The 10,215-nt window shown below is 44.2% G+C and overlaps 2 long non-coding RNA genes across 2 annotated transcripts; both read right to left on the bottom strand.

Moving 5' to 3' along the window:
* Positions 1–6,867: 6,867 nt before the first annotated feature.
* Positions 6,868–7,410, bottom strand: LOC306974722. Its single transcript, XR_013793656.1, has 3 exons — positions 7,275–7,410; positions 7,118–7,194; positions 6,868–7,043 (listed from the first exon to the last, which is right to left on the bottom strand). It is a non-coding gene; the product is annotated as an uncharacterized lncRNA (long non-coding RNA).
* A 1,449-nt stretch (positions 7,411–8,859) lies between these two features.
* On the bottom strand, positions 8,860–9,402 carry LOC306974476. The gene is made up of 3 exons (XR_013793641.1): positions 9,267–9,402; positions 9,110–9,186; positions 8,860–9,035 (listed from the first exon to the last, which is right to left on the bottom strand). It is a non-coding gene; the product is annotated as an uncharacterized lncRNA (long non-coding RNA).
* Between the last annotated feature and the right edge of the window lie 813 nt (positions 9,403–10,215).

Below are 10,215 nucleotides of genomic sequence, written 5' to 3'. Positions count from 1 at the left end.
GCCCTGTGTCAGTGCCCTGTGTCGGTGTCCTGTGTTGGTGCCCTGTGTCTGTGTTGGTGCCCTGTGTCGGGGTTTGTGCCCTGTGTCGGTGCCCTGTGGCTGCGGCTGGTCTGCTGGTCTACTGCTCCTGGTGCAGGCAACTCCACTGATGGTGTTTCCTCACCGAGTTCATCTGTACTGAGCCTCATATGTCTTATGTACTTCATTGTATTGAGGTTTGAGTGTATGTAACCATTGTGATAACTGTAAATACCGGGGGTTCTGGGCAAGAATGTATTTTGAATAATTTAATCTGTAAAGCACTTTGTGATGCACCTGTATATGGAAAGTACTTTATAAATAAAGTGTGATTGATTGATTTGTCCACTGTACATTATAACATGGTTAAAAGCTCATAAAGATCGATGAGGATGTACTGAAGTTCTTTTTGACACAGAAATATGTGGGAGAAAGGCCATTGTGCACAGAACGGCTCTGGGCGATAGAGCTGTTAATGTGGGTGAACTGGGGACACCGCACGCTGGATGAAACAGGACTTTAATAACGGCCAACATTAAAGATGATTTTTCTCGGTGATACTGTAATGGGATGAGTCAGTGCAGGTCAAAGAAATGTGCTTCTGTTATTCAGACTCCTCTCTCATCTTACTTATGCTCATTATGATTCTGTAATGATTTCTAACCAGGCGTTGACATCACAAATATGTGAAATCAAATCTGTTTATGCTTAACCCAATGTCACATTAGCCTCAGAGGGCTTCACCAACACTGCTGAGGTACAAAAAAAGAAGTTTGGAAACCAGGAATGACACTGACATCAAACAATGAAACAGACAGACACATGGATAGAGAAATGTTGAGGAGAACCAGGATAGACGGATTGAATTCCGTGTCCCGTGAGTGACGCCGCGAACAACACATGACCATAAATAATCAACTCTGATTGCACGGGCTCATTTGACTTTTCTGATGCCGCTGTGGGTCCCAGACTGATATCCCTCTGTATTAGTGGCAAAAGCTTCATGTCGCAGTATAAAAGAGATTTAGTTTGTGTGTTGTTGTGGATTTTCTTGCTTAATAAAGCTTAAGAGATGTTTGTCTAGTCAACATGTGAAGTTTATTACACAATGCATTGCGGAGAGGGTTACACATAACGCGAGTTTATGGTAAGCTCTGCCCGGCTCAGCTTTGGCATCATCTTTTATAGGTGAGCACACCAAAGGCACACCACAAGGGAAGCACAGAATACACACAGAAATGGTTATACAGTTGCAGGCCACCAAACGGCACTTTGCATGGTAATGCATCAGGGTGGCGTTTGGAGACAGAAGGAGATCTTTGTCATGTTGAGGAGACGGGCCATTTCGGCCCTGTTGTCTAGAGGTGTGAGGGTCTCGTCTGGAGCACAGGAAGAAGCCGGTCTTTCTACCTGGTTTAGTCAGAGGCCCCAGCAGGTGACCCAGCGACAGGACGCCATTTGTGGTTTACCAGCTTAACTGGCTAAACTTGTCACAACAGTGTCTTGCACCTAATTATTCTGAAGTATTTCTTCTTAGATCTATTAATATTATTTTCCTCAAAATGTATTTAATATTAACAATATTACTGTATTGACTAGGTTCAGGAGAAGGACCACACCTCAGCCAACCACTCCAGGCTTCCCCTAACTCTGCTGTAATTACCTGGGTGCCCCTTTTATACCAGTCATGCCCATTCTCTGCTCCTGCCAAAAACATCATTATTGCAGGGAAAGAATTACCTTTGCAGTGCTGCCATGACGCCTTTAGAGTAGAGTGAGATATTGGTTTTCCAAAATTGTGCGAGGTAATAGATAGATGGATGATAGACAGCCGGGCAGCACTCATTGGTGTCTCCGCTGACCTCCTCCTAATGGACTGACCCAGTGCTGATGGCCTCATTTACACTTCTAAGTTTACGGACTGGAACATCTTGATCCTGGACACCTTCAGGACAATTAATTCAAGATGGCTGATCATAAAGATGGTATCCAGAGAAAGATTTGTCTTTTTTTTATTTCTGTGGTGGCATAATAATAATAATAATAATAATATGCATGTGTGCAGCGCCGCCGCTTCCTATCCCCTCATAACGTACAGCGCGTCGGGCATCATGTCTCCGAGAGGCACCAAACTGAGGCCAATATGATCAAATGGCATTGTATAGTATTTGCACCGCTGTTTTATTAATGCAGCTGACAAAAAACTGTATTCAATGAGAACCATGAAAAGGAAGAGCTAAATGTGGCCAATGCAACTGATAGGACACACGTAGAAATCTCTAAACTTTAAGTTCAGATCCTGACAAAACCTTTACGTTATGCTGTGTTCTCTGGTCCCTGTTCTTGCAACAGAAAGTGAGAAAGGAAGGCAAGGCAACTTTATTTATACCGCGCATTTTGTACACAAGGCAACTCAATGTGAAAAGAGGAAAGAGGGGAAGTTTGCAGCGACTGCAGGGGCGGAGCAGAGAAACTCGGGTTCACCAACTACAGACATATAAACTCAGTTACTTTAAATCTACAAATATTATTGACATGGTTATGTAGGAAGGATATGTAATGTATCTAAAATGTTTTTCTTAATTCTCCCCACCTGTAGTACACTGTAGTAAGATTTAAACTGGACATGTCATTAAAATGGAACAGAGAGAGAGGAGTGAAAGATGAGGGAGAGAATAGCGAGGAGGAGTGGAGGGAGATTCACAAACTGCTCTTACACTTTTCACACTGCGCTGGGGGATTGGAACCAAGAGCAACTGCTGCCTGAAAGAGAAACATTCCTTAGTCCTGCGGCAGGAGAACTTTATTCGTATAAGTTGAATTTAGGACACAGCAGGACCAGAGCAAACCGTATAAGTTCATATTCACTTCACAAAGTTTGTGTCGGTCAGACTCATAGCAGAGTGGGAAGGTGACATGAAAAGAAAAAAGATTATTTTTGCTTACTGTCTGTCGTCTCTCTGCGTTGTTAGTTTGTCTGTGAGAAACTACAGTATGAAGAACCGAAGCTGTAACGGAAATGCTACAAGTTACAATCAAAGCCAACGTCAGCGTGACAGTTTGGTCACAGCCCATCACGAGCTCCTGAATGAGGGGAATGATCATGCAGAAGTGTTACATCCTCATCAAAAAGGAGAGGTGAGCATGTTTCACTAATCCTGCTTATTTAGTTTATGTTTGTCGTCAGCAAAACACCAGCTCACCTCTGAGGAGGAAATCCTTGAAAGTTCTGGCAGAATCTAGACAACTTCATCAAACTGGTTCTGATCATGTCTGTCTGAGTAAAACTCGGTTTTACTAATGAAATATCAAGAAAGAACAAAGCAGAATATAAATCTTTTGAGGGTGTTTCCTGTTTGGTTTAGTCTATAGTTATCGATAGCTTATCGTGGTTTGTACCCAACAGAGGCTCTCAATCAAACTTTCAGATCAAATGCAGGAAGTGACACGTGTTTGAATGAGGAAGCAAGAGGTAAGGAGGATGGAGGCAGACGACAGGTTTAGCTCCAGAGGTTTAATGACGGGGTAAACGCACAGATTGTGATGGTGGCTGGGAGAGGTCATAGAGATTTGGATGTCTGGCTATAGTCATCACTGAGGTTTGACCTGCAGAGTACCCGGGATTGTCTTTTGGACAAAAATGCTTTCAGTTTTAGTCACATTTTAGTCATTTCTAAATGTAATAGTTTTAGTCAAGTTTAAAGGAACTAGATGCAAGATGGCCATTTTATACTCACTACTGCCACCTCAGGTCATACTTGTAACTGCACCTTCTATATTAAGCTTGCATGACGGCACTTTGGCATGCCAAGTAACACCTTTTTGAGTGACATTGTAGGTGTATTTGTTTTGTTTTGTGAACTTGTGTGGGTATGGCCACACAAGTTAGGACATGGCTGTAGGGGGAGGAAAATACTTAATTTTAACATTTTTAAACTCTGTATAGTCCCTTTAAGTGACAAAAACTTAAAAGGTTTTAGTCAAGTATTAGTCAGTTCCATTGCAAAAATTATTAGTATTTCAAAAAACTAAATGTCGATAAGTATTGGAAATTGGGATGAAAGCTGACAGGGCTACAAACCTAACACCACAAAAGGCCGAAGTGTCATTGTGAACATGACTTTTCCCAAAAGTAGCTGCTCTTCTCGTCCTCCGGTCATCGCTTCAGCGCCATCTGCGCATTTGTTCATCAACATTCTTTCTGCGTTCATACAGTGTTTAAAACTGTCCTGAGCAAAGATGAAACTCATGAACGTCTCGTCATGTTTTAGTCAGAAAATAGCTTTTTTTAGTTCATCATCGTACCTCGGTTCACAATTGCCTTTACTCATAATGGAAAATCAAAGGGAGGAGAAAGGACTTTTTTCACCTGGACATTTAACACGTTTTCTCACTGTCAATGGGCTTTATGTTCAAGTCATTTTCCAGGTTTTCCAGGACGTTTGGGAACCTTCAAACTTGTGTATGAAAAACACACCCTGCATATTTCCCCACTCCCCGGGCCTAAGCGTGTGTCTGTGATCGGAGTAATGCATCCCCACCACAGAGAGCTTTGTCCAATCAATGATCATGTCCCCTGCATTACCCACGTGTGCATTCATCTTAATCTGGCGCACTTTAGCGTGGCACGACCCGCTCATAAATCATACTGACTCAGACAATATCAACATGGATCAGGCGAGTGTCCTCCGCCGCCCCAGACCGCCTCGTGAAGCAGAAACATCAGAGAATAAATAAATAATCACACTCCCACGGGAACGGGAGCGATTAGGGGCCACTTCCCGAGATGGACGCAGCGTTTAGGGCCAGGTCACAGACCCGGCAGCGCTTTATGTGGTTCAATAGTGTAGGAGAAAGGCATTAGGCTTCAGACGGTCCACAAAGCAGCGCAAAGAGCAGTCATTGATCTAAATCAGGCATCTACAACCTTTGAGCTACTTTTACCTGACAAAAACATTGAGGAGCTACTTCTGTTTCTCAGACACTTGTGTAACTATGTGACTTAAACCCTATTCGCATGGGATTAGAACGACCTGGGGACGTCGTTCATTTTAATGGGCTTTTGCACGGGATCAGCAGTGTCAGTAATTCACCAATTCTGGAAATGATGGATGACACTGACTGAAGACAACATGCCTTTTATTCATTTGAGTTTTCAGAGCTTATTAGGTTTGTTCATGAGCTTTCATGCGAAAAGCCGTTTCTTACCGCAAGACGAAAGACATCAGCGTCACATCTGTGGGACCATTAAACAGCACTTCCCTTTCTCCTTTAATCAGTTGACTCTGAAACAGCCTCCTCCATCTAAACTTTCTCAGTGGATTTCAAGTAGGGCTTTAGGAGGAGCTCACCTTACAGATATAGTAGCCAAGGTGTTCAGTATGTTCAAAACAAACAGAATGTGAGATTCCAGGGATCTCCTACAGGTCGTAGAACCAGGACTGCTGTTTAGTTTAGTTTAGCATTTTAAAGCCACACAGTTTGTTCTAAAAATAAATCATTTGGAAGAGAATGTATTTAAACTTGCAGTTAGAGCAAAGTGGCATCATCTCCATGGAGACGAGCTGGTAATGTCTCGCTCACAGGAATGTCCCGAGTCTGGTCTGAGACACATGGCTTTTCAATACTCTAGATTAGAACCCTGCATTAGGTTCCATATCTCAACACACTTGAAAATTCCACTCTACTATATACTGCTATTTTGTCTTGCAAAAAAAACCCTGAAACTTGCATAAAACTGTAACTTTTCAGCAGTGGGGGTCGCAATACAATATTTTTTACATTTCTGACTCTGAATTTGATGTATTTTGGATTGATAGCTGCATATTTTAGTGAAATAAAGCCAGATATCAATATACAGCACTCCAACAAACACATTTTAAATGTTTTGCACCTTAAATTATTATAAATGCTATTTGCGTTTTACAGAAGGGGTCCCGCGTTGTTGGTTGAGTGATTTTAGGGGGTCGCAGCCTGAAAAGTTTGGAAACCCCTGCCTTAGAAAGTCTAGCAGCTGCTATGCCTTTGTCGGCGTCACTATGATGTGCCTGAGCTCTTTAACAACATGAAGTCAGCAGTTTCTGATCTTCATTCTTTGTTGAAGCTTGACCCTCTTTTCAGCAACAAACATCATTGACAACTTTCCTGGAGTTTCCTGCAGTTTTAGCATCATCAGCCCGGTCTGCAGGAAGAACTCTTGATGTTTGTGGCAGATCCAGATATTCAAAGAAACACTTTGTGCTGGTGGTGACAGAAACCCTGCTCTGCTTCCCATTATAATCTGTTTGAAAGGCCTTTCAACGCTTGGGTGAAACCTCTGAACCCTCTGAGCTGAAGGGGAGTTTGACTGGCCACTTCACACCCACTCTAGCTGTGAAGCACGAGCGCTAACTGCTGCACTACCGTGCCGTGCTGAAACTAGTTTGGAACCATAACCCCCTGTTTGCTCTGAGAGAAACTCTTGTTTCAGACACAGACTGTAAAATAATGAACTTATTGTGGCCGACTTCCTGTAACTGTAAGGAAGTGGTGACAGGAAGTTCCTGGCTCCTATGTATGGACTTACCATCGAAACTTTTTTGCCACTCTTTATGTCACTCTGACCACGTGTTTGTCTTAACATGTGTGACCTGACGGGGGCGCAGGGGGGGTGCATTATCTTACCATGATGTTACCATTTAAAACCAACAACGCCAGCCCAGCGTTATACTGGGCAAATGAAAATATCCCCACGCTTAAGGCACCACAGGTTCGTATTAACTTGGGACAGAGACAATAATACAGTCGGTTAATTTATTAACGTTTCGTTGCTTTGCCTTTAAAACATAGTTCGTTCGTAGACAGGTTCACAGTTCCTTGAGTTACTGACAGGTATCATTTCATGTAGCTGTCAGTCAGTCCAATGCACAATGTCCATGTTACCAGTCCGATACGGGTCTCGACCACCACGAGACGCCGTGTGGCGGAGGAAGGACCAGGTGACAGACACGAGACAGAAAAGGGAGGCTCTCCCGCCGACCAGCAGCCTAGGAGGTTACAATATAATTAGTCTAACAGTATAAATCTACGTACATAACAGGGACACTAAACGTGCACATACCGGGTGGCTGTGACACATCCAGACATGCACACACGCGAGGGCTACAGCCGCGACGCCGACCTCGCACAGCCGAGAAGCTACAAACAATGCTAGTGTTAGCTCAGCGCACAACTGATAGTTATTAGTTCCGAACAATAATGATCTCATTGCCACTCACCGAGAGCACATGCTACACCGCATGCTCCGAACACTGGGCTTGACGCCTTGAGACAGTGACATTTCCTCTTTCTTAGCGACAATCTTCATACATGTTACACGAAGCTCTCACAGCCATGCTAGCTCCTGGTCGGCGGGTGACGTCACGGAGAGGAGAGGTCAGGTGGGACGAACAAAGGGGAATGCTGCCCTATTTATACCCCGCAGGCAACCACGCATCATTCATACTGCCACATTTCACCCCCCCAAAGGTATCGGCGTCCCGACGATAAAGTTTCCTAAACCATCCATACTACATACGTACAGAGAGGGAACGACACGGTGAGGCACTCCTCTCACAGGATGATCAAACCTCGACCACGCCCTGACGAACAAACATAAAATCCGTACATGCAGCTGCCTCATCTAAACACAAGATTCGATGCTGACGAGGGGCCCTTAAGGCTATAAGCTGAGCCATGCAAATGAACCACCCCAAAATCCGTACCATTATGATTCCTGCTTGGACTACAAGATGCAGTAATAACGGCCGCGTATGATACGCTGTCAGTAGTTGAGGAACAAGCGGGCCCTGCTGCTACAGCAGTCCCTACATCTCACCCTACCTACCGCTACCTGGATGGGTTTGAGCCATCCACTTTGAGGCAACCACTCGGCACTCACATCACAGTTTAAAAACATTTAAAACAGTAGCTGACCAAGCCGCGCTTCAGACTGTCAGTGTCCTCACGGTCCCATCCGTTTACCTAGGATATGCGAGGTGCCCTTAAGGCCAATAACACGCCACACGGTTCCAACGTACGACCAACTACTCTACCTCAGGACTCCCAACCTGGAACTAGTAGCGGCATCAACAGTACGCTGCATTGAAGCTTGAAACCGGAGGCACAGACGCTGCCGACCCAACAGCAGCCCAACTGCCACACCCGACATTCCCACCCTGACGTCCAAGTTCTACAGAGCCTCCCTTTCTGCAAACAGACATTTGTTGTAACCAAAAAGTCAGTACAAAGTTGAGGTATACAATACATGCAGTTGTTTTGGTATTATTACGTGCCACAAGGTTAATTGTTACAGAAATAAAAACAGCACCTTCCATAATTCAAGTGCAGGGCCCACAAAAGCAAAATAAAACACAGCAAAACATGCATTTGCAAAGAAAATAAAATGCACACCATAGGCCTACAACCAAATCACAGGTCAGAAAACCATTTTCTTCACACAATTTAGCCTTAGCTGCACAGTAACCAAGTACAATACATTTTTTTTCTCTTTAAATGCTATAATACCTCCAAACAAAGAATGCCAACTGATTAAGTCTCTGTCCGGATAAAGTTAATCCTGCCATACAAACGCCAAATGTGACCTGACGGGGGCGCAGGGGGGGTGCATTATCTTACCATGATGTTACCATTTAAAACCAACAACGCCAGCCCAGCGTTATACTGGGCAAATGAAAATATCCCCACGCTTAAGGCACCACAGGTTCGTATTAACTTGGGACAGAGACAATAATACAGTCGGTTAATTTATTAACGTTTCGTTGCTTTGCCTTTAAAACATAGTTCGTTCGTAGACAGGTTCACAGTTCCTTGAGTTACTGACAGGTATCATTTCATGTAGCTGTCAGTCAGTCCAATGCACAATGTCCATGTTACCAGTCCGATACGGGTCTCGACCACCACGAGACGCCGTGTGGCGGAGGAAGGACCAGGTGACAGACACGAGACAGAAAAGGGAGGCTCTCCCGCCGACCAGCAGCCTAGGAGGTTACAATATAATTAGTCTAACAGTATAAATCTACGTACATAACAGGGACACTAAACGTGCACATACCGGGTGGCTGTGACACATCCAGACATGCACACACGCGAGGGCTACAGCCGCGACGCCGACCTCGCACAGCCGAGAAGCTACAAACAATGCTAGTGTTAGCTCAGCGCACAACTGATAGTTATTAGTTCCGAACAATAATGATCTCATTGCCACTCACCGAGAGCACATGCTACACCGCATGCTCCGAACACTGGGCTTGACGCCTTGAGACAGTGACATTTCCTCTTTCTTAGCGACAATCTTCATACATGTTACACGAAGCTCTCACAGCCATGCTAGCTCCTGGTCGGCGGGTGACGTCACGGAGAGGAGAGGTCAGGTGGGACGAACAAAGGGGAATGCTGCCCTATTTATACCCCGCAGGCAACCACGCATCATTCATACTGCCACACATGCGCAACATTGTAGCAGAGTGGACTGCAGGTCCTACAGGGCAGAGCCCACAACTAATTATTTTACCATTTTACTTCTCATTACCAACCACTCAGTTATATAAAGTTAGAGTTAAACTGCAGTAATTTATAAACGTCAGAAATTATCCCCTGCTGGATAAAAACAAGCTGTTCAAATTGAAACATCACAATCCATTTTTCTCTCTTGTTCAGCTGGAGTCCCTCAAGGCTCTATACTGGGACCAATTATATACAGTTTATATGTCAATAATCTACCTAATGTATGTAAAACTGTAAAAATCCAATGGTATGCCGATGACACAGTTTTATATGTCCATGCAAAAACTGAAAGTGAAGCTGCTGCGGTGCTCTCTAGCGCAATGGTGCCAGTGTCCCGCTCAGGGTTGCCAGATTCTAAAAAACAATATATTGTACCAAGCTTCCGAAACTATCATATTTCAACACAAACTATTGTACACTATAAATAATGTCAATAGTGCTGTAGCACCTGCGCCAAATACGGCTCATATCACCACCCCTAACAACAAGACAGGCACACACACTGTCCCATTTATTACATTACGCACACGCATGACATGACAACAGGCACTCACCTAAGAGATGAATTCCTCGTCGGAGTCATTCCCTTCTGCCGCATTTCTGATGTAGACGCTCTTGTACAAGTTTGCTAAAGTTATTGAGAGCAACAACATA

The sequence above is a fragment of the Gobius niger genome (genome assembly GCF_951799975.1).
Source record: "Gobius niger genome assembly, chromosome: 15".
Classification (NCBI taxonomy): domain Eukaryota; kingdom Metazoa; phylum Chordata; class Actinopteri; order Gobiiformes; family Gobiidae; genus Gobius; species Gobius niger.
This window is presented reverse-complemented; position numbering and strand designations above follow the sequence as displayed.